Below are 23,980 nucleotides of genomic sequence, written 5' to 3'. Positions count from 1 at the left end.
CATATTTGTTTAGTTTTTCATATCCATTTTTAAGGACCTCTTGCTTTCTTAGGTGTACTAAAGCAAGCGTTAGGTTAGAAACCATGTTTACTTCATCCGTTCAAACACCTTTCATTTGTCATAGAATTGTGCATACTTCAAATGCAACTTCTGCAGACACATTCAGATATTCAAATTTGTTTTGGTGCTCAATTGGGAGGATTAGAAGTCATTGTAAAGTTGTTCCTTCTATGTTGTAAGCAGCCAGACCTGTGGGAGCTGATACAGTAGCTGAAATATTGCTGTCTGTTTTTAATTCTAAAAATCACTCATTGTTTTAATTAGAAACATTTTTCCAGAACCAGATGCACCACTAATATACAAGAGTAGAGGTTTATAATTATTACAATTGAATATTTTCTTTTCATTATTTAGTCCATGGTCAATGTCCTCAGTGATTTCCAAGTAAATGTTGAGTTGTTCATCATTTAACTGTGATATGAGGTCTAATAAATTGTGTTCAGTTTGCCAGCATTGAAACCTAGTGTTTTCTACTTTGGTCATTGCTATTTCTGTTTCATTTTGTATAAGTGCTTCTATGAGTGGATTTTGGCTACCTGAAAGAGATGGGTGACTCCCATCAAGAATTTATTTAGGAATTGTTCTTTCTATATATTCTTTGTGATGTTGGTCATCAGCTAACATTTTTTTAAATTGTTTAAATGTGTCATTTGTTATTTGTTTTGCTGCTTTCACTTGCTTCCAGTGCATCAATGTATCATGGCCACCTAATAATTCTTCTTCTTCTACAAGGTGTAAATATGTGTAGTAGGGCCATGTAATACAATTGTCTGTAGTCTGCCGATTTAAAGGATTGTTTGTCATGGGTAGTTAAAATGGGCTTTGAAAAAGTTTATTAGACTTCCTTTGCAATTTAATTCTGAATATTTGCCAGCTGCTGCATTTGGCATGACATTATTTTTGTATGTGTAGTTTTGTGCTATTTCTACGAACACATCTTTCCCAAGGCAGGACTTCTGTTTGGATAGTATGGGCCTCATTCCGACCCTGGCATTAACCAAGGCGCTATTAGCGCCTTGGTTGACGCCGTTATTTTTCCGACTCCGCCATGGTGAATGGCGGAATTACCGCCCCATTCCAAGGTTGGCGGGGTCGGTAATTCCCCATTCACCATGAGCCCTTCCCCATTCCCATTTTTGCCCCATAGGGCTCAATGGGAATGGGGAAGGCGCTAATTACGGCACCGTAAATTACGGTGCCATAATTAGCTCCTAGTTCCCTTTGCGGGTTGGTTTTTTAACGCCTGCAAAAAGCAGGTGTTAAGTACCAACCCGCAAAGGGAACTCAGAATAGGGCGGTAAGGGTTTAACGGCATCGGTCTCGTTACCGGTGACCGTTAACCCTTACCGCCCTACTCGGAATGACCCCCTATGTGTCAATGAGATAATGTTTTAAGATATGTTGGCTGTTGTGATTTTCTGTGGCTTGATATTACAATTTCTGATATGAGTTTAGTTCATTTCCACAATGAAACTGGATCAAGATTCAATCAGGAAATATGTTCCTGTTTCCCATACAAGGCAGTGCCTGATAAACAATCTGCAGCTATGTATGACCGACATTCTCTATATGGGAGAACTTTGATACCGAAGCTGTACAGCTTTTGTGAAAAGGCTTTTCATGTGATATGTCATCCTAGAGGCATTTTAGCTCAGTTTTCTCAGCTTTGATGAGATAGGGATGTCACAGATATTGTGTTTGTTTTTCAATTCAAATTCAGTGTCCTGGCCAAATGTGGGGGCAATTTTATCCACAAAAGCATGTGATGCTCCAATAGACTGGTAATCCTATCTCCAAAACAAGAGTTCTGCTTCTCCACGTGGAGGACACTTTTTGTTGCAGTTGAAGTGTAACATGTCAAGAAAACAGTGGTGAAAGTATAGTGAAACATTTACAGGATCTAGAGAACAGAGTGCTTTCTATATCTATTCCTTCTTTAATTTGATGTTCAGTTAAAAGGAAGTCATGTAGGTCGTGCCATGCAAGAGTGTAAAAAGCCATGCGAGGGAGACTTAGGTTCCTTAGCATGCAGCAAAAGGCAATGTGATATCAGAAGCAGTATTCTTTTTTGCCACACATATTTCCTAAGATATTTGGCATACTTGACTCCAACACTTCATTGTTGTTTTTAAAAGTAGGAACCAGTTTTAGTGTGTATGCTACTCTGTGTCATAGAGTTTCTAGTTCACTTTCAAACAAAAGATGGACAATGTATTCAATGGTTTGACAGTATGTTGCATCTTTTATAGGTCTTTCATTGTGCCTTTCTCCTTTTCCTGTAGGGAAGAGTAATGGAAACAGCATGCCTGCACCTTTGGCTTGATGTATTTGGTATGTTTCTAATGCAGCTCCCATGGTGACTCTGGAATGTAGTGTGTGGATTGTGTAGTGGTCAAGAATGTTGTCTATATTGCTAAGTTCAACACGTTCAAATACCAGTTTGTGGTGTATCTTCATATATTTCTTTTGTTATTTTCTATTTTTGTCTATATTTATATTGTTGTAGTATTCATTGTTGTGTTTGAGATACTCTAGGGCTTCTTTAACTTTGTGTAAACCAACTAGTTATTGCCAGTTTCACTTTTGTTGGCACACCATTCACCAGTACAATTAAAAATGGATGTACTACTGATCCTCCTACTTCTAGAGTTTCAACAATTCATTTGCCGTTTAATGCAAATATACTACCTTGTGTGAAAAATCAGAGGGCGTTTTACAACCTATTACATAGGGATCCCGCACTCAGGTGGCCAGGGAAAGGGCATTGCTTTTGGATCCCAACCATGGGGGTGGACAAGCAAGGGAGGATCACCTAGGGAGGGGATCCTCAGGGAGTGGGGGTAAAGCACCTGAAACATGGTATCCCCCTTTTCCACAACCCATCTAACCCCTATCCCTGCTTATTTTATGGAAAACTACAGCTCTCATCATTCCTCCCCACTTTACATTGACAACACTACTTAGCAAAGGAAGATGAAGAATGAGGCCAGAAAGATTACCCCTATTGACTTGCAATGGCTCTGTCCCTGTAATGAGGCCAGGCAGAGTCAGGCACGTAATCCTTACTATACACACCTGCCACTTGTTAACATTCCCTGTCAGGATACAATGTGGCATGCACAGGCACACTCTGATTGATGCTGGGTGCAAGAAGGAGCAGCTCTTTCTGAGCTGATGCAAACCAGGCTTTGGAAGTTGGAAGGCCAAGGGGCTGATCACCAGTTGCAATGAATGAGAGAAAGCCAGCCGAGAATTCCATACTTTTGGGAAGCAGTAGGCATTCCAAGACTGAAACCGAGCGAGCAGAAGAGAGAAAGCTTCAAGGTGCTTCAAAGCCGCCTGCGACCCTCCCGGCCGAACAACGGAGTTGTGGAGGAGCAGAGGAGGCATTGGTAACAGCCTTGCATGAAAGGCAATGATGAAAGAAGGCCAATTAACATGACCGGTGAGTTCTCGAAGGCAACAAAAACCCTGTTTGTGTTAAAAGCAAAAGTAACTGGAACCCAAAAGTTGAAGACTGCGCGTATGCCAATAAAATGCATAACAGAAAAGACAATTGCTGAATTGTAAAAGGAAAATATACAAAGTAACAGACTGGTCCCGCGAGGTGGAATCGCACATTTGAAAGTCTCTGTGAAATGTTCTGAGTTGAAGTGTATTAACGGGAACCAAAGGCAAGAAAGTAACCGTGATCCTGAAAGAAAGGTGAATAAGTGAAAAGCAAAGTATGTGAACTTGGAATATGCCAAAAGGGCAAAGTATATGAACTTTGAAAGAGGCCAAGAGGGCAAAGCGAAAAGAATAAGAAATTACAAGTACCAAGAGGCATTGGTGTTGCAAGAAAGGAAAGATTGTTGATTGTTGAATTGTTTAAAGAGAGGTTGAAGTGTCATGCAGAGGTCTATGTAAAGTCTTTGCAGTTTCGAAAGTTTTTCAAAAGTGAAAAGATATAAAGACAAAATGTGGACAAGGGAACCCCTATAAAGAGAAAGACAGGCTCGAGCCTGCAGATGGAAGCCTCCGTAGAGGTGTGATAAATTGAGAAGATTAATGTTAAAAGAGAGGCAGGCTCGCGCCTGGCAGAGAGAAGACTCTGTTGAATTGTGAGAGAGTAAAGGTCAAAAGTTGAACTGTGTATTTTTGACAAGGTGGATGAAGGCTAAGGAAGTGATTGAACAGCCAAAATCTGGAATCCCAGGCTTGAACTGTTGAATTGTACAAGTAAGCTAGAGTGTGCAAGACTGAACTGTGCAATCCACCTCTCCTTTTTAAGAAACTCTCAAGACTCCACACTGCTAAATGTGGGGAAGGGAGTTGTTACATAAGCCATTGTGATATTTCTTTTGAGACACTCCTTTTCTTTTTGTATTCCCTTAACAAGTTTGCCATTTTGAGAAGATGGGCAACGTTGCTTTTTTTTAGTATTGGCTTTTTTATTTTGACTAGACTGACTTGGACTTGTCTGTTATTTGTTTAATGGTTGAGACTACTCCCAATCTAGAGTTAGGGCAAACCACAGTACCAAATAAAGGTTTTCAAAACTTGAATCTAGTGTGTCTGTGTCTACTATTAATTCTATAATTAACTGAAGTGCAGGGAATCCCTGCACTCTCGATTGGGGAAATACAAGAATAGTTTTCAGAAAGATGGTCCAGAGGACACCATTTTTCAAAAGTATCAACATTATTTATTTTAGTTGATACAAAATTATATTGATTAAATCATGAACAAATCACATTAAATTCAATGCAGGTAAATGAAAAATTCACAAAACATTCTCACATATGAACTGGCCAATGTGCCCTCGTCCCAACATTCATATCCATATCCACTACTCACACATAACAACAATTATAATTATAAAAAATCACAATATTCTAAACAATATTTACAGAGTGTATATTATGTTTTCTTCTAGAATATATACTGTTCAATTTCTTTAAAGAACACAATCACATTTCCAGGTGCTTGAACAGGACCGACTGGTTTCGATGTTATAGGCACAATTTGACCATGTCTTCATCAGGGGACATAGATTACTCTAACATAATGTGTTGTCTCTCCATTGTTCATAGGTGTAGATAGACAATCATATGTCACCTATTTCTGTGCCTTCCCTGGATGGAGATGCAGCCCAAGCACAGGATTAAATCAAACCTCCTATTGCCCCCTCTTGGCTAGCTTCCTTCTTAGGACCTAAATCAGCAAGGGTATCTTTGGGAGAATTTAAGTTCCCACCAGACACACTTCTTTGTGGAGTTCCGCAGGGAGCTAGCCTCTTGCCTACCCTTTTTAATGTATACACCCGCCCTCTCTTTGACCTCCTGGATTATCACGGCATTGTATACACAAAACAACTAAATGATGAAAGTTGCATCGCCCTTCAAATAAAAACATCACCTTCCACTTCTGTTGGAAAGACTGTGCTTCCCAATAAAGTCAATTAATCAAAACCAAATAAAAAAAAATCAATACAGGAAATCATCCCAACACATTTAACACCAAGTCTGTTGTCCCTCCGGTAACTTGTCATGCCCCTGTTTCTGGTGACTCACTTTCACCTTCTGAAAAATCTACTCAGGTTGCATCCATTGTTTATCCTCTTACGTTTCCCACTAAACAGTCTCACTTATTTTCTTTTTATCTGATTGCATAAATAAAAAGAGTTATCTTGAATCAGAAGTCGACTAGTGTTTCTTCTAGTCCTGTCCAGAACCCACCATCTCAGGGGTGTGTTCATGTTGCTCTATCTTGTAGTGCTGGGTCAAGTGCCCCCTCCATCATACCAGCTGTGACCACAGATTCTGGTCGGAACAGTCTGGAGATTCCTCCTAAAACAGCGGATATTAATCACTCTGCTGTTGGGACCATCCCTGCAGCGACCATCACCCCAAGTCGTAGCAATATGGAGATGCCTATTCAAACAGCTTGTGAGCGAAACATTGATTCTGCTAAACGATCTACAAATACTGCAAATAATTTCACTTCAGAATCCATTAACACCATTGGTTGGGTGAGTGACTCAGATATTACTGGCGATAAGAGAATAAACAGAGCATTTATATTACATGTCTTTCATGACATATAATCTCTGAGAATTCTTAAATCAGCAGGTTTTGATTGGCTAGCCCTCAACAACATAAATAACCATCAAATGATTTACCACTTCCACTCTGCTAACATTGCTAAAATAGTATGGGACTATCGTGCAGATCAAACACAGTTGGGCTTAACACCTTTTCTGTTTTCCTCAAATAACAAAGCTGATGAATGTATTGCCTTTATAGAAACTGATCGTCCCTCCTTGGTGGATGTCTCAAAAAACATCCCGTCTACTAATTTTACGGATGAATCTATTATGGCACACCTGGCAACGTTTGCCAAAGTAATAAAAGATCTTGCCTGGCTGGAACCACTTGTAAAAAGTTTGAGTCTTATAAAAGTCCCCAAACTGCCGTAGCCACTCTAATCTCATAATAAGGTCATGTAATTCTTGTGGTTCTAATAATCTCCTATCATGGCTCAAGACTAGACCATCATCCTCAGACTTATTTCTCTCTATTTACTCAAGAAACAATGAACCTTAATAATGTCTATGTCAATCGCTACACTATGTATTCTGTTCCAAACAAAATTGGGTCTCTTGGAAGGCCTTATGGTGGATTAGCTATCCTTCTTAAAAATAACATGCATTTTTCATGCAGAATATTTAAAGGCCACAATGATTTTCTAGCGGTTGAACTTAATTTGCCTCATGAGGACAATACTACTTTTCTATTAATCTCGTTATACGCAAATCCCACTCGACAATTTCTCTGACAAATGTTTGCAGCTCTCAATACTCTACTTGAAGAAGCATTTACTTTCAACACTAACTATAAGATTGTTGTTCGAGGTGACTTTAATTCCGTATGCTCTTTGAAATTGATGAGCCAAGCATACATCTTTGACTATGGATGTCAATCTGCCTCTATCAAAAGAGGTAGAAAGTGGGTGAAGTGTTTTGCCCAATGGGATCTATTCTTTCTTGAAAACCCCCTGAATGATCTTCCCTTCACTTGGCAGAGGGGGAAGTTGAACATTGACTACTTTGTAGTTTCTGCTAACATCAGTCAAGTTTGTACTTCACAACGTACTATAGCACTGGGCTTTGGTGACCACTTAATTATATCGCTGCTTATAAATATACTGTATCATCTTTTTCACTTAAATAAAAACATCACACACATTGAGATTGACCGTGGTGCATTATCTATTCGCTGGAATCCTTTACTAGCTAAGAAGCTAAACTCTATCATTCAGAAAGAATGTATCTCTGAAACGACTGCATATGTGAACGACACCACAATACAATCTTTGGAAAATTACAATGTGCGACTAATTCAGGAAAGCGTTGCTCGATTATATAAAAAACATAAGACCACTAATATCAAGCACACCCACACATTTAATCAACAAATATACTATGTAAAGAAGGAAACAAATTCACAGATAAGAGCCCTCAAACGTGTATTTTATCCATGGAGTCATTTATACTACATAAGAAAAAGATTACACATGTTTACAGGAATGAAATGAAAGCAATACAATACCTTGTACACACTCATGACAACCAAAACATTTTAGGTAACTTATGCAAGAATAATAGACAATCGATTTTGGCCGACCTTAGAAGAGCTACGTCTTCTACTGTTGGTGATTTCCAAACCTCCATTTCTGGTGATGTTTGGACATCCTATGTAACCAACAAATGTAATATCCCTAGCAACTTCACACAGGTTTCATTCGATCAGGGTTTGGGGAGTCCTGTAGGTCTTTGCCCCATGTCTTTTATGGACATTCAATGGGAAATTTCCCAACTGAATCCTTCGAAAGCTGCCTGCCCTGATGGCATTCCTCCCTGTGTCTTGAAACATTTGAAAATTAAATTTGATAATATATTTTCTGCTGACATCATTCCCCCTACATGGCGCACTGCCATAATTGTGCCGATTTATAAAAAATGTGACCCAGAAAACCCAGCCAATTTTCGCCCCATTTCCTTATTGGATGCGTCAGCAAAAGTTTTTGCAATACTGATTTTTAATCAAATTGAGACCTACATTTGAATTCTATCATGCTACCAAGTTGGCTTCAGAAGGCAAATGGGAATAACTTTAAATGCAACCATACTGACCCACATCTTACATAGATCTAAAACTGTGAATATGGGGCCGGTTTACATGGCATCACTGGACCTTTCGCCTGCTTTCGATTGCATTATTTGCAATATCCGTTGGAACAAGATGGTGGATTTCGGTTATTCCCTCCACTTTACTAGTCTAATCGTGAAACTGCATTCCAGCACAAGCAACATGATTAGGACAAATGAACAGGGAGCACTTACCAAACCCATACTGACATATGTGGGGGGTAAACAGGGTTGCAAGTTAGCATCAACCCTATTTAACCTCTACTTGGCTGATATGGATGCAATCTGGGATCTTGTAGTTTCTTTCCCTTTGAGAATCAGTAGTTTAACACTTAACTGGTTGACATTCGTGGATAACATCTTATTATTTGATAGCACTCCCTATGGTCTTCAAGCAAAACTATATTTGTTTGCAAAGTATGTGAATGACCTAAACTTAATATCTAATGCAAATAAGCTTAGGATTGTTGTTTTTAATAACTTAAAGTGAAAAGTGGTGTCTTACACATGGTCAATTAATGAACTGTCCATACCACATGGACAGGTGGGTCGCTATTTTGGTGTAATCTGACGGACATACAATTTATGGTGATGTGGAGAGACACTCTCAATTCTAAAGCTAAACCGTTAATTTCTCAAATGAGGATCATTTATAAAAAGCTATGCAAATTCACAATGGGGCCACTTTTTGAATTCCATCTTTTAAAAGTAGAACCCATAATATTGTATGGCCTCGATATATGTTTAGCTAAAATTCACCCCTTCTTGGACCAACACCAAGCAAAAATTTGAAAGCAGTTTCTGAATTTGGCAAACTCTCTTCCTAATGCCGTACTTTGAAACAAATTGGGACTTGTTTCCCTCTCAGTACGATTCCAGTTTAGGCAATTACGGTAAAATAAATGCCCCCCCCTTCCAATTTTCTTTATGAGGATTTCCACACAATGTTAGAACTAGGACAGCCGCTGTCCATTGCTTCATTTCAATTGACCATGGAAAACCAGCTCAAAGAAATAACTTTAGGGCTAGATGATCTATTGATAAGATCCGGACATGTAAAGAAAAAACGCTTTGACTCAGATTGTTGTCGAACAGTAGATTAAATACACATGCCATAAACAGAACGCACATTTTATACTTAATAGACATCCACGTCAGTTATATCTTTTATATTCTCCATCGCACAAGGCACGCAAGACTTATTTAAGATTCAAGCTCAACCAGATGTTGACTTATGAAAAAATAAAACACTGGCCTCACATGCAAACATTCTTGACTCTAGAGCATTGTAGGTTTTGTAAAGCTGTTAATCAGCTAGAAACGGGAAAACATTTAGTGAACTTGAATGCATTGGGGATTCCCTCCTGTCACGTGAATCACTATGGGCACGTTGTGTGACCGGTACTTATCTTAAGATCTTGTTGGCACTAACGCAGTTACTTTTCCATATCAATGAGGCACTGGCTTTAAAAGTCAATTCAACATTTAGCTAGTGTGCTTTCTTTTTAGCTTAACTACAAACGCAGGTGGCTGAGCCTAATGTACTTTCCCAGCAGGCCCGTAAAGCCTACAGATAGCAGATGATTTTAATTAAAGCAGGATATTAATGGCCTCACAATTATCATTGGCATGTCATTGATATTAAAAACCTCAAAAAAATGTATAATGCTACTGGTTTGTACTACACACAGAATAAAATACTCAAATCACACTCTTTTCTGTGGAAATAAGATATGTAAATGTCAATAAATGACAAAATCCCAGATGTGAACCTATTCATTTTCAAGTCATGTGTTAAAGATAGGCAAACAAAGGGGGGTCTGGGAATCTCTCTACCAGCACGAACACAGCCCAATGACCTGTTCTTGGGTGAATAACCCCTGGGAGAGACTCTACCAAGTCTTTAGCTCACTGTCCTTTTCACAGAGAAGAAATTTCCCCGCATATCAGCCTTTGTCCTGCCCAGGGGCAGTCCAGCGCCGAAATGCTAGGCAATTCTCCTCTGAACAAGAGTACCATCAGTAACCCCATACACGTGTTTCAGCCTTGTTGGGCATCATCAGTGAGGTGAAACTGTTGCCTCTCTAAGAACAGTGAGCAAGGGGTCCACGTCTGGATTGCCCTGTTAACTTAGGGTGAAACCCAAAGTTAATGTATGCAAACAAAGGGGGGTCTGGGAATCTCTCTACCAGCACGAACACAGCCCAATGACCTGTTCTTGGGTGAATAACCCCTGGGAGAGACTCTACCAAGTCTTTAGCTCACTGTCCTTTTCACAGAGAAGAAATTTCCCCGCATATCAGCCTTTGTCCTGCCCAGGGGCAGTCCAGCGCCGAAATGCTAGGCAATTCTCCTCTGAACAAGAGTACCATCAGTAACCCCATACACGTGTTTCAGCCTTGTTGGGCATCATCAGTGAGGTGAAACTGTTGCCTCTCTAAGAACAGTGAGCAAGGGGTCCACGTCTGGATTGCCCTGTTAACTTAGGGTGAAACCCAAAGTTAATGTATGCAAACAAAGGGGGGTCTGGGAATCTCTCTACCAGCACGAACACAGCCCAATGACCTGTTCTTGGGTGAATAACCCCTGGGAGAGACTCTACCAAGTCTTTAGCTCACTGTCCTTTTCACAGAGAAGAAATTTCCCCGCATATCAGCCTTTGTCCTGCCCAGGGGCAGTCCAGCGCCGAAATGCTAGGCAATTCTCCTCTGAACAAGAGTACCATCAGTAACCCCATACACGTGTTTCAGCCTTGTTGGGCATCATCAGTGAGGTGAAACTGTTGCCTCTCTAAGAACAGTGAGCAAGGGGTCCACGTCTGGATTGCCCTGTTAACTTAGGGTGAAACCCAAAGTTAATGTATGCAAACAAAGGGGGGTCTGGGAATCTCTCTACCAGCACGAACACAGCCCAATGACCTGTTCTTGGGTGAATAACCCCTGGGAGAGACTCTACCAAGTCTTTAGTTCACTGTCCTTTTCACAGAGAAGAAATTTCCCAGCATATCAGCCTTTGTCCTGCCCAGGGGCAGTCCAGCGCCGAAATGCTAGGCAATTCTCCTCTGAACAAGAGTACCATCAGTAACCCCATACACGTGTTTCAGCCTTGTTGGGCATCATCAGTGAGGTGAAACTGTTGCCTCTCTAAGAACAGTGAGCAAGGGGTCCACGTCTGGATTGCCCTGTTAACTTAGGGTGAAACCCAAAGTTAATGTATGCAAACAAAGGGGGGTCTGGGAATCTCTCTACCAGCACGAACACAGCCCAATGACCTGTTCTTGGGTGAATAACCCCTGGGAGAGACTCTACCAAGTCTTTAGCTCACTGTCCTTTTCACAGAGAAGAAATTTCCCCGCATATCAGCCTTTGTCCTGCCCAGGGGCAGTCCAGCGCCGAAATGCTAGGCAATTCTCCTCTGAACAAGAGTACCATCAGTAACCCCATACACGTGTTTCAGCCTTGTTGGGCATCATCAGTGAGGTGAAACTGTTGCCTCTCTAAGAACAGTGAGCAAGGGGTCCACGTCTGGATTGCCCTGTTAACTTAGGGTGAAACCCAAAGTTAATGTATGCAAACAAAGGGGGGTCTGGGAATCTCTCTACCAGCACGAACACAGCCCAATGACCTGTTCTTGGGTGAATAACCCCTGGGAGAGACTCTACCAAGTCTTTAGCTCACTGTCCTTTTCACAGAGAAGAAATTTCCCCGCATATCAGCCTTTGTCCTGCCCAGGGGCAGTCCAGCGCCGAAATGCTAGGCAATTCTCCTCTGAACAAGAGTACCATCAGTAACCCCATACACGTGTTTCAGCCTTGTTGGGCATCATCAGTGAGGTGAAACTGTTGCCTCTCTAAGAACAGTGAGCAAGGGGTCCACGTCTGGATTGCCCTGTTAACTTAGGGTGAAACCCAAAGTTAATGTATGCAAACAAAGGGGGGTCTGGGAATCTCTCTACCAGCACGAACACAGCCCAATGACCTGTTCTTGGGTGAATAACCCCTGGGAGAGACTCTACCAAGTCTTTAGCTCACTGTCCTTTTCACAGAGAAGAAATTTCCCCGCATATCAGCCTTTGTCCTGCCCAGGGGCAGTCCAGCGCCGAAATGCTAGGCAATTCTCCTCTGAACAAGAGTACCATCAGTAACCCCATACACGTGTTTCAGCCTTGTTGGGCATCATCAGTGAGGTGAAACTGTTGCCTCTCTAAGAACAGTGAGCAAGGGGTCCACGTCTGGATTGCCCTGTTAACTTAGGGTGAAACCCAAAGTTAATGTATGCAAACAAAGGGGGGTCTGGGAATCTCTCTACCAGCACGAACACAGCCCAATGACCTGTTCTTGGGTGAATAACCCCTGGGAGAGACTCTACCAAGTCTTTAGCTCACTGTCCTTTTCACAGAGAAGAAATTTCCCCGCATATCAGCCTTTGTCCTGCCCAGGGGCAGTCCAGCGCCGAAATGCTAGGCAATTCTCCTCTGAACAAGAGTACCATCAGTAACCCCATACACGTGTTTCAGCCTTGTTGGGCATCATCAGTGAGGTGAAACTGTTGCCTCTCTAAGAACAGTGAGCAAGGGGTCCACGTCTGGATTGCCCTGTTAACTTAGGGTGAAACCCAAAGTTAATGTATGCAAACAAAGGGGGGTCTGGGAATCTCTCTACCAGCACGAACACAGCCCAATGACCTGTTCTTGGGTGAATAACCCCTGGGAGAGACTCTACCAAGTCTTTAGCTCACTGTCCTTTTCACAGAGAAGAAATTTCCCCGCATATCAGCCTTTGTCCTGCCCAGGGGCAGTCCAGCGCCGAAATGCTAGGCAATTCTCCTCTGAACAAGAGTACCATCAGTAACCCCATACACGTGTTTCAGCCTTGTTGGGCATCATCAGTGAGGTGAAACTGTTGCCTCTCTAAGAACAGTGAGCAAGGGGTCCACGTCTGGATTGCCCTGTTAACTTAGGGTGAAACCCAAAGTTAATGTATGCAAACAAAGGGGGGTCTGGGAATCTCTCTACCAGCACGAACACAGCCCAATGACCTGTTCTTGGGTGAATAACCCCTGGGAGAGACTCTACCAAGTCTTTAGCTCACTGTCCTTTTCACAGAGAAGAAATTTCCCCGCATATCAGCCTTTGTCCTGCCCAGGGGCAGTCCAGCGCCGAAATGCTAGGCAATTCTCCTCTGAACAAGAGTACCATCAGTAACCCCATACACGTGTTTCAGCCTTGTTGGGCATCATCAGTGAGGTGAAACTGTTGCCTCTCTAAGAACAGTGAGCAAGGGGTCCACGTCTGGATTGCCCTGTTAACTTAGGGTGAAACCCAAAGTTAATGTATGCAAACAAAGGGGGGTCTGGGAATCTCTCTACCAGCACGAACACAGCCCAATGACCTGTTCTTGGGTGAATAACCCCTGGGAGAGACTCTACCAAGTCTTTAGCTCACTGTCCTTTTCACAGAGAAGAAATTTCCCCGCATATCAGCCTTTGTCCTGCCCAGGGGCAGTCCAGCGCCGAAATGCTAGGCAATTCTCCTCTGAACAAGAGTACCATCAGTAACCCCATACACGTGTTTCAGCCTTGTTGGGCATCATCAGTGAGGTGAAACTGTTGCCTCTCTAAGAACAGTGAGCAAGGGGTCCACGTCTGGATTGCCCTGTTAACTTAGGGTGAAACCCAAAGTTAATGTATGCAAACAAAGGGGGGTCTGGGAATCTCTCTACCGCCCCTCTCTCTTCCCATCTGTGAAAGGCACAGTGAGTAAAAGCAGTGGCTGCGAACTCTCAAGTGGTTAATAACCACTGAACAGGTTATCATGTCTGTTCTTGCGAGAGAGGGGCGCCCGCTACCTTTGTTAAACTATTTTTTAAGGAACCTGGGATTGGTAACCCTAGGTCTCCTGGGGGCAACCAGACGTGGTCTCCCTCTCACTGTGCTCAGAGAGGCATCAGCTTCACCTCACTGATGATCCCCAACAAGGGTGAAACACGTGTATGGGGTTGCTGGTGGTACTCTCGTTCAGATTCGAATTGCCATTGTATTTCGGTGCTGGACTGCCCCAGGGCAGGACAAAGACTGATATGCAAATGGATATTTCCCATCTGTGAAAGGCACAGTGAGTAAAAGCAGTGGCTGCGAACTCTCAAGTGGTTAATAACCACTGAACAGGTTATCATGTCTGTTCTTGCGAGAGAGGGGCGCCCGCTACCTTTGTTAAACTATTTTTTAAGGAACCTGGGATTGGTAACCCTAGGTCTCCTGGGGGCAACCAGACGTGGTCTCCCTCTCACTGTGCTCAGAGAGGCATCAGCTTCACCTCACTGATGATCCCCAACAAGGGTGAAACACGTGTATGGGGTTGCTGGTGGTACTCTCGTTCAGATTCGAATTGCCATTGTATTTCGGTGCTGGACTGCCCCAGGGCAGGACAAAGACTGATATGCAAATGGATATTTCCCATCTGTGAAAGGCACAGTGAGTAAAAGCAGTGGCTGCGAACTCTCAAGTGGTTAATAACCACTGAACAGGTTATCATGTCTGTTCTTGCGAGAGAGGGGCGCCCGCTACCTTTGTTAAACTATTTTTTAAGGAACCTGGGATTGGTAACCCTAGGTCTCCTGGGGGCAACCAGACGTGGTCTCCCTCTCACTGTGCTCAGAGAGGCATCAGCTTCACCTCACTGATGATCCCCAACAAGGGTGAAACACGTGTATGGGGTTGCTGGTGGTACTCTCGTTCAGATTCGAATTGCCATTGTATTTCGGTGCTGGACTGCCCCAGGGCAGGACAAAGACTGATATGCAAATGGATATTTCCCATCTGTGAAAGGCACAGTGAGTAAAAGCAGTGGCTGCGAACTCTCAAGTGGTTAATAACCACTGAACAGGTTATCATGTCTGTTCTTGCGAGAGAGGGGCGCCCGCTACCTTTGTTAAACTATTTTTTAAGGAACCTGGGATTGGTAACCCTAGGTCTCCTGGGGGCAACCAGACGTGGTCTCCCTCTCACTGTGCTCAGAGAGGCATCAGCTTCACCTCACTGATGATCCCCAACAAGGGTGAAACACGTGTATGGGGTTGCTGGTGGTACTCTCGTTCAGATTCGAATTGCCATTGTATTTCGGTGCTGGACTGCCCCAGGGCAGGACAAAGACTGATATGCAAATGGATAATTCCCATCTGTGAAAGGCACAGTGAGTAAAAGCAGTGGCTGCGAACTCTCAAGTGGTTAATAACCACTGAACAGGTTATCATGTCTGTTCTTGCGAGAGAGGGGCGCCCGCTACCTTTGTTAAACTATTTTTTAAGGAACCTGGGATTGGTAACCCTAGGTCTCCTGGGGGCAACCAGACGTGGTCTCCCTCTCACTGTGCTCAGAGAGGCATCAGCTTCACCTCACTGATGATCCCCAACAAGGGTGAAACACGTGTATGGGGTTGCTGGTGGTACTCTCGTTCAGATTCGAATTGCCATTGTATTTCGGTGCTGGACTGCCCCAGGGCAGGACAAAGACTGATATGCAAATGGATATTTCCCATCTGTGAAAGGCACAGTGAGTAAAAGCAGTGGCTGCGAACTCTCAAGTGGTTAATAACCACTGAACAGGTTATCATGTCTGTTCTTGCGAGAGAGGGGCGCCCGCTACCTTTGTTAAACTATTTTTTAAGGAACCTGGGATTGGTAACCCTAGGTCTCCTGGGGGCAACCAGACGTGGTCTCCCTCTCACTGTGCTCAGAGAGGCATCAGCTTCACCTCACTGATGATCCCCAACAAGGGTGAAACACGTGTATGGGGTTGCTGGTGGTACTCTCGTTCAGATTCGAATTGCCATTGTATTTCGGTGCTGGACTGCCCCAGGGCAGGACAAAGACTGATATGCAAATGGATATTTCCCATCTGTGAAAGGCACAGTGAGTAAAAGCAGTGGCTGCGAACTCTCAAGTGGTTAATAACCACTGAACAGGTTATCATGTCTGTTCTTGCGAGAGAGGGGCGCCCGCTACCTTTGTTAAACTATTTTTTAAGGAACCTGGGATTGGTAACCCTAGGTCTCCTGGGGGCAACCAGACGTGGTCTCCCTCTCACTGTGCTCAGAGAGGCATCAGCTTCACCTCACTGATGATCCCCAACAAGGGTGAAACACGTGTATGGGGTTGCTGGTGGTACTCTCGTTCAGATTCGAATTGCCATTGTATTTCGGTGCTGGACTGCCCCAGGGCAGGACAAAGACTGATATGCAAATGGATATTTCCCATCTGTGAAAGGCACAGTGAGTAAAAGCAGTGGCTGCGAACTCTCAAGTGGTTAATAACCACTGAACAGGTTGTCATGTCTGTTCTTGCGAGAGAGGGGCGCCCGCTACCTTTGTTAAACTATTTTTTAAGGAACCTGGGATTGGTAACCCTAGGTCTCCTGGGGGCAACCAGACGTGGTCTCCCTCTCACTGTGCTCAGAGAGGCATCAGCTTCACCTCACTGATGATCCCCAACAAGGGTGAAACACGTGTATGGGGTTGCTGGTGGTACTCTCGTTCAGATTCGAATTGCCATTGTATTTCGGTGCTGGACTGCCCCAGGGCAGGACAAAGACTGATATGCAAATGGATATTTCCCATCTGTGAAAGGCACAGTGAGTAAAAGCAGTGGCTGCGAACTCTCAAGTGGTTAATAACCACTGAACAGGTTATCATGTCTGTTCTTGCGAGAGAGGGGCGCCCGCTACCTTTGTTAAACTATTTTTTAAGGAACCTGGGATTGGTAACCCTAGGTCTCCTGGGGGCAACCAGACGTGGTCTCCCTCTCACTGTGCTCAGAGAGGCATCAGCTTCACCTCACTGATGATCCCCAACAAGGGTGAAACACGTGTATGGGGTTGCTGGTGGTACTCTCGTTCAGATTCGAATTGCCATTGTATTTCGGTGCTGGACTGCCCCAGGGCAGGACAAAGACTGATATGCAAATGGATATTTCCCATCTGTGAAAGGCACAGTGAGTAAAAGCAGTGGCTGCGAACTCTCAAGTGGTTAATAACCACTGAACAGGTTATCATGTCTGTTCTTGCGAGAGAGGGGCGCCCGCTACCTTTGTTAATGTGTTAAAGATAGTTTTATGTTTACTCTAAATTGTTATGTTGTTCTCATGACTATCCTGCAACAGATTCAAAATGTAGAAAGCACATTCTTCTCTTTCTTCTGTTTCTTCTGTTTGTACTAATGTTGTATGTATTGTTTTTGTGATTAATTGACACCCCTATGTTATGTATTTTCACGTTGAAGATAACTCGCACATATTTTATTATGTTTTAATGTTTGTATTATATTTTTAAAAAACAAATGGGAAATTACTGTTGGCTAATTTAAGTGAGTACTTCTCACTAAAATTTCTGAAGCAGTTTTGTCAACTTAGAAAAATGTCCACTACCTGTCAGGTGTTGAAGTGATTTATTTTTTCAAAATGTACAGTTTACATTGGTATTGGTACTACCCTATAAATGCTGATGTCATTTTAAAAACATAATTATAATTAGTATTGTTGGCACAGGTAATCCTTTATCCACAGGTCAATGAAGGACAAGGTCTCAGTACATGACCCTAACATTTGGCCTACGGGCAGTTTAAGCATTAACGTGCATGCAGAGGTCAAGACGGCCATGTTACTAACAGAAGAACACTGTCCACCATTTTAGAACACAGGGTGACTTTGGAGCGAGAATCAAAATGGCGGATGAACCCAAAATGGCAGCTTAATCGATCTAAGGTCAGAACCTTGAAGCGCGGATTTCTTCGTAGAGCGACTGGGCTTAGGCCAATATGTACCATAAAGGAGGCACAATATGATTTTCCGTCTAACACCACACTGGATCCCACAACCTCTGAGGATGAACATTTTGTAATAAATCCACATTATATGGCTACATCTACCATCTACAACATGGGGCACAAATTACAGGCCCAAGGAAAGAATGACCCTAACTTCAGTTCTTCCTGCTATTTCTGGATCAATGTATCATGCAGAATGTGTCATTCTTGGAATTAGCATACTAAAGCAAAACACTAATACCTCTCTCAATTGCTGCTATGTTTGCAGCAGTGACTTTACAAAATCAGTGTTGCCATGAAAAATATCTCTACTTCCATTTTGAAATCAGACAATGAGAAAAATATATACCTCATATTTAACTGTAGTTAATGTTAGGAGTGTTTAAAATGAGGAGTAGTTTGGGGGGCTACTTTTTGGTCAAGCATCATTAAAAGAAAGAAAACAACACTATGGGGGTAGGGTGACTGTTCTAAGCACCAAGTTTACAACAAAACTGGTCTTGCATCAGCAAATTCCAAATATGTTTGCAGCAATGTCATTGGTTCATACACTTGATAAAGTTAGCATTATAGACACACCTTATGAAAAGTGTTCCCCTTTATAAAATCCGACGTTACAAAGAAAACATTTTTTACAGCACATATGTACAGTAAGAATTTCATATAATTAAGTAACTACATACATAAAGTCAATGTGTGTCAGTACAAACTTTATTTTTTTTTAATACATTTAAAATTTGCTAAGTAGTTTATGCAAACTTAACAAGGAAATCAAGACACATAACCAAACTATGTGGGCTACTTCTGAGAACGTCCTCAGGTTTCTCATAACCTCCTCAACCTCCTTCTTATTATTATGATGGTCCTTCACATGTAAATACTGCCATCTGTCTGCAACAGTTTTCATGGCACACTGATTGTTCCCAGGAGTTGAGGCAGTAGCCATCCAAACATCATCTTCATCACTTCTACTGGTCTCAGACCTACTTAAACGTTGGACCGAAGAGTAAAAGTCAAGAACGTAAAAAAGACAAAACAAAAGGACCCTTCCTCTTAAAAGGAAAAAAAAGGTTTTTAAAAAAGAAAATATCAAAATAAAATAAAGAGTATACACAAACTGCAAATGACAGGACAGGGGTATAGGAACAATGCATGGTAGTAAATGATTTGAAAAATAGGGATTATGCTATTTGAAATTTTCTGGTGTCTCAAAAGAAGTTCAGCCACCAAGAGATGAAAAGCAATGAGGAAAATTAAAATTAGTGCCTTTGGGTTTGCTCAGTCGCAGATATGTCCACATGCCAATCAGGAACCAAGTTTCGTACTCAGAATGATGAAGAATAGCTGTGCCGTCGTGGGCTAGCAATCAAAATGAACTTTGAGGTTACGTGGCTTCAAATGGCCCGTAGCTGTGAGTACAGGATTAGTCAGTCAGGTGGTGGGATGTGTCAATGCAGCTACACCCAGCCCCAGTGGTGAATATTTAAGCGTGTACTATTGACCAATCAGAATGCGTGCTGCGCTTACACAGCAACACATGACTCGTAGGTACATGTACAGGATCAGCCTATCCGGTGGACAGTACTTTAATGCTGCCATGCCCAGGCGATGACAAACACCCATGCACACACTATTGACCAATCAGATTGCATGCTGCATACACAGGCCTACAGCCAGCATACACTTCTATTGACATGATTACATGCCCTCTGATTGGTTGGTGTACTGTAGCCACAGTTATTCACCACAGCCACAATAAACCTTTTAATTTATATAATTGCTTTTTGTCCTTGGTAGTGAGCAGTTTCTCCCAGCACTTGTAGTCTGTATCTGCAACCCTACAGTCCCTTCTCTCTGCCATTATGAGCCACCGGTTCGCTGCACTTTCTGAGTTACCTGCACCGAGCCACCAGCGGGCTGTACTTTTGAGTTACCTGCACTTATCCTCCCCCCTCAGCACTTCTCCCCTTCCACTTCCCAGCACTTGCGTGATCTCAATGGCACAAGGACTAGTAAGATCATTGTTTTGTCCTCCCTCTGTTTCCCCCTCCTTGTCTTGTCGCACCCAGAAACACTTGTGTACAGGTGTGTTGTAAATGCCATATCATATCATTCTTAGATGAACTCCCAGCACTTTTTAAAGCAAATTCCTCATTTTTCCCATTCTTTTTTGCCCTCCTTTCTTCCTGCACCTCTTGCCCTGACAATTGTTACATTTGTCTATTATTTATTTTAATGTATTTTCTTTTTTAAGCATTTTGTTTAGTGGCATCATCCTTTTTGTCTCTTTTTTTACTGTTACATTTTCTTCCTTTGCCACACATTTTCACCATGTCTGGCAACAGTAGCAGCACTGCTGATGATGTGATTTGGGTTCTGACCCCATCCATGCCCACAGCAAACAGTTGTGAGGGATGAAGAAGATGGCAGGTAGCTGGTGGTATTTTCTTGTGAAAGAACATCACACAAGAAAGGAGATTGAGGAAGTATAATGCTCCTTCTGCAAGAAACTGCTCACATGGGCCATCAAATGTTCCATCACAAAGCTTGGGAACATCAGTCCATATCAAGCACCTTGCCTGGGTATGATATGATATGATATGGCATTTATAACGTGCCTATACACAAGTGTTTCAAGGTGCGACGGGGCAAGGGAGGGGGAACTGAGGGAAGACAGACAACGATCTTGCAAGGCTCAGTGTCATTCAGATTGTGCAAGTGCATAGGAAGGGGGAAGGGGAAAAGAGCGAGGGGGAAGGGGTAGGGGACAGTGCAGTACATGGGATAAAAGAATAAATAGAGAAATACAAATATGGCCAACAGGGGCAAGTGCAAGGTAAGTGCAGACATAAGTGCTGGTAGGGGGACTGTAAGGATACTGAAACAGTCACCAAGAGTGGTGGTTGCCAGGGAGGCAGCGCAGGTGTGCAACTGGTGGGGCCAGAGCACGATCAGAAGAGTACCCAGGTACCCAGTGCAATCTCAGAAGCAGAAGAAAAGAGGAAGGTTTTAAGGTGCTTCTGGAACCGGAGATGGTTCTCTTCAAGTTTCAGGGAGACAGGGAGGCTGTTCCAGAGGGAAGCCCCCACCAAAGAGAGAGATCTACCACCAACTTGTTGCTTGCAGAAGCAGCTGACCCCGAGAGAGTTGGAGGTGGATGAGCGAAGAGCTCAAGGACGAAGATATTTAGGAAGAGACAGTTCAAGGTATTGACGCCCCAAGGCCTTGTGGATAATGCAGAGGGTTTTGAACTTAATCCTTGCAGTCACTGGGAGCCAGTGCTGAGATTTCAGTCCTGGAGAGATATGATCCCTGGGCTTGAGGCCAAGGACAAGTCTTGCAGTCATGTTCTGGATGAGTTGCAGAGGGCTGAGAGTAGAAGCAGGCAGATTTAGAAAGAGGCTGTTGCAATAGTCCAACCTAGAGAGAACCAGAGCACTAGAGACAGTGAGCTTCTGAGGGAAAGAGAGGAAAGGAAGAATACCTCTCATGTGGTGCAGCCGGTAGTGTGACTACGTCAGAGATGCGTGGGGAGAAGGAGAGTGTTGAGTCGAAGATGACCCCAAGGTTTTTAGCTTTGCAGGTGGGGGCAGGTGGAGGGCCAAGAGAGGCCAGCCAGAGAGTGGCAGGAAAGGAGGGAGCAGGTGTGCCGATGAGGAGAGTCTTACTCGCATTATGGCAAAGATCATTGGCGGTGCACCACTCCTGGACAGGGGACAGAGAGTCAGAGATGAGTGAAGGAGACGAGGTGGCTGAGGGTAGCCTGAAAATGAGCTGAGTGTCATCCGCATAGCACTGGAAGTAGGGGCAGAGAGCGGCAATGCGGTGGGCAAGGAGTGCCAGGTATTGGTTGAACAGCCAGGGAGAGAGGTTAGACCCCATGGGAACACCACAGGTTGAGATAAATATAGAGGAGAGGAAGGATCAAAGTTGGACCTGGGAGGGTCGATCAGAGAGAAAGGAGGCCAGCCACGCCAAGACCTGACCGGTGATAACCAGGTTGTCACAGTGACGGTTGAGCAGGATGGCATGGTTGACAGTGTCAAAGGCAGAGGAAAGATCAAGCAAGATGAGGACACAGGGGGTGTTGGAGTCAAGGTTGGAGAGCAGGTCTTCACGGATGTGCAGGAGAGCAGTTTCCGTGCTTCTAGCAGCTCTGAAGCCAGACTGATGATCATGAACACAACCAACAGATTCAGTGTGGCGATTGAGCTGGGAGATGGCCAGCTTTTCGAGAGTACATCGGGATGAAGTGGATGAGGCTCATGAACACTACAAGGTGAAGGCACATGGGCCTCAATCTATACGTCATCAACCTGCTGCAGTGCCTTCTGCTTCTACTCCATCAACATCTACAGCTGCTGGCATGACATCACCTCCAGCACCCGCTGCTGCAACTACTGGCAATCCACCTGCTGCTATCTCACCAGCAACCGATTTAAATGTGTATTGAATTCTCTGCACCAGATTCCACAAGTATCTTGTCCCAGGAGGTGCCACTCTAGCTGCATGGGAAATGTCAATCACACAAAACCAAGTAAATTGCCATCTCTAGTTTTTATTTTAAAGTGGCGATCCCCCTTTTTTGAAAATTAACGCAAAAAAAACACAAAAATAAATGTTGCCTTTGTTTTAATCCCTTGTTATGTGTGTCACCTTTAATGTTCTTCCTTCCCAGGTTCCACCCTCCTCCTTCCCTCTCCCCCAAAATGGCCCTTTTCTGGACCAACCTTTCAGTTATAAAAACAGACAATAAAAAACACAGACTGTGTGAATCGATCAATAAACTTTATATTGTCCATTTGATACAGTATGTGTAAAAAAAGCCAATTTCTCTGTGATTTTCATTATAGCAGCAGGTATAATAAGTACCCATTGGTATAATAAAAAATAAAAAAGGGGGGCTTTTTTCTTTCCACACATATCCAAGACTATTGTGTCCCCCTCCACTACCCCCACAGCAAAGACAAGTGTTCCCCTCCTCCCCATGATGCCCACTACCCTCCCTTCCCGATCACAGTATATTTTTCGGTAATGTGTTTACAATTTTCCAATTCCCTGTGCTTTTAGCCAGAGGTATATATACATTTCTTTTACATAAACTGCAGCTATACATGCTGTAGGTACGGGTATGCAAACTTTAAAAACGTGTTTAGTTTAGGGCAGGGGTGCACAACTGATTTTGACAGAGGGCCGAAAGTACCTTACATGATGGCTATAGTGGGCCAAAAAGTAAATGTGGGTGGGGCAGTAGGCGCGGTCGGGTGTGGCAGGAGGCTTTTTCAACCCCCAATTTTTATTTAACACATGGAAAAAGAATACGTTTTTGAGGTGTAACGATTTTTATTTGTGTTTCAAACTTACATTTTGTACTACATATTTTCCATTGTTATAAATGTATTTCTATTTAGTTATTGCATATCGTCTGTTTAATTAAATCATATGAATTTAATTAACCCTTGATTGAACATTCCATTATTTTGGACTGCTATACTTTGCTGTTTGGGTTGCACAAGAGAACTATGGCCATCGTTGAGGCAGGTTTCCACAAAAAGCAAATGATGTACATCTCGTAACTGTGCCTGTTTTAGCTTTATTATTGGGTTCACTCTTTGGAGTGCGACACTATGCCCCACGGTCCCCACCCCCAACCAAACACTATGACCCGTGGCCTCCACTGCTCAACCAAACACAATTACGACCCTGGCGGTAAGGGGTTAGCGCCAGCGTTAGCTGCGCCGACCCCTTACCGCCAATCACGAGTTCCCTTTCCGCCATGGCGGATTTTACACCTGCTTCTAGCGGGTGTAAAAAACCATGGCGGTAAGGGTACTTGATGTTAATTACGCCACCGTAATTTACGGTGGCGTAATTAACGCCTTCCCCACTCCCATTATGCCCTATGGGGCAAAAATG

Source organism: Ambystoma mexicanum, chromosome 4p, assembly GCF_040938575.1.
Source record: "Ambystoma mexicanum isolate Mex_15411 chromosome 4p, UKY_AmexF1_1, whole genome shotgun sequence".
In the NCBI taxonomy this organism is placed as follows: domain Eukaryota; kingdom Metazoa; phylum Chordata; class Amphibia; order Caudata; family Ambystomatidae; genus Ambystoma; species Ambystoma mexicanum.
This window is presented reverse-complemented; position numbering follows the sequence as displayed.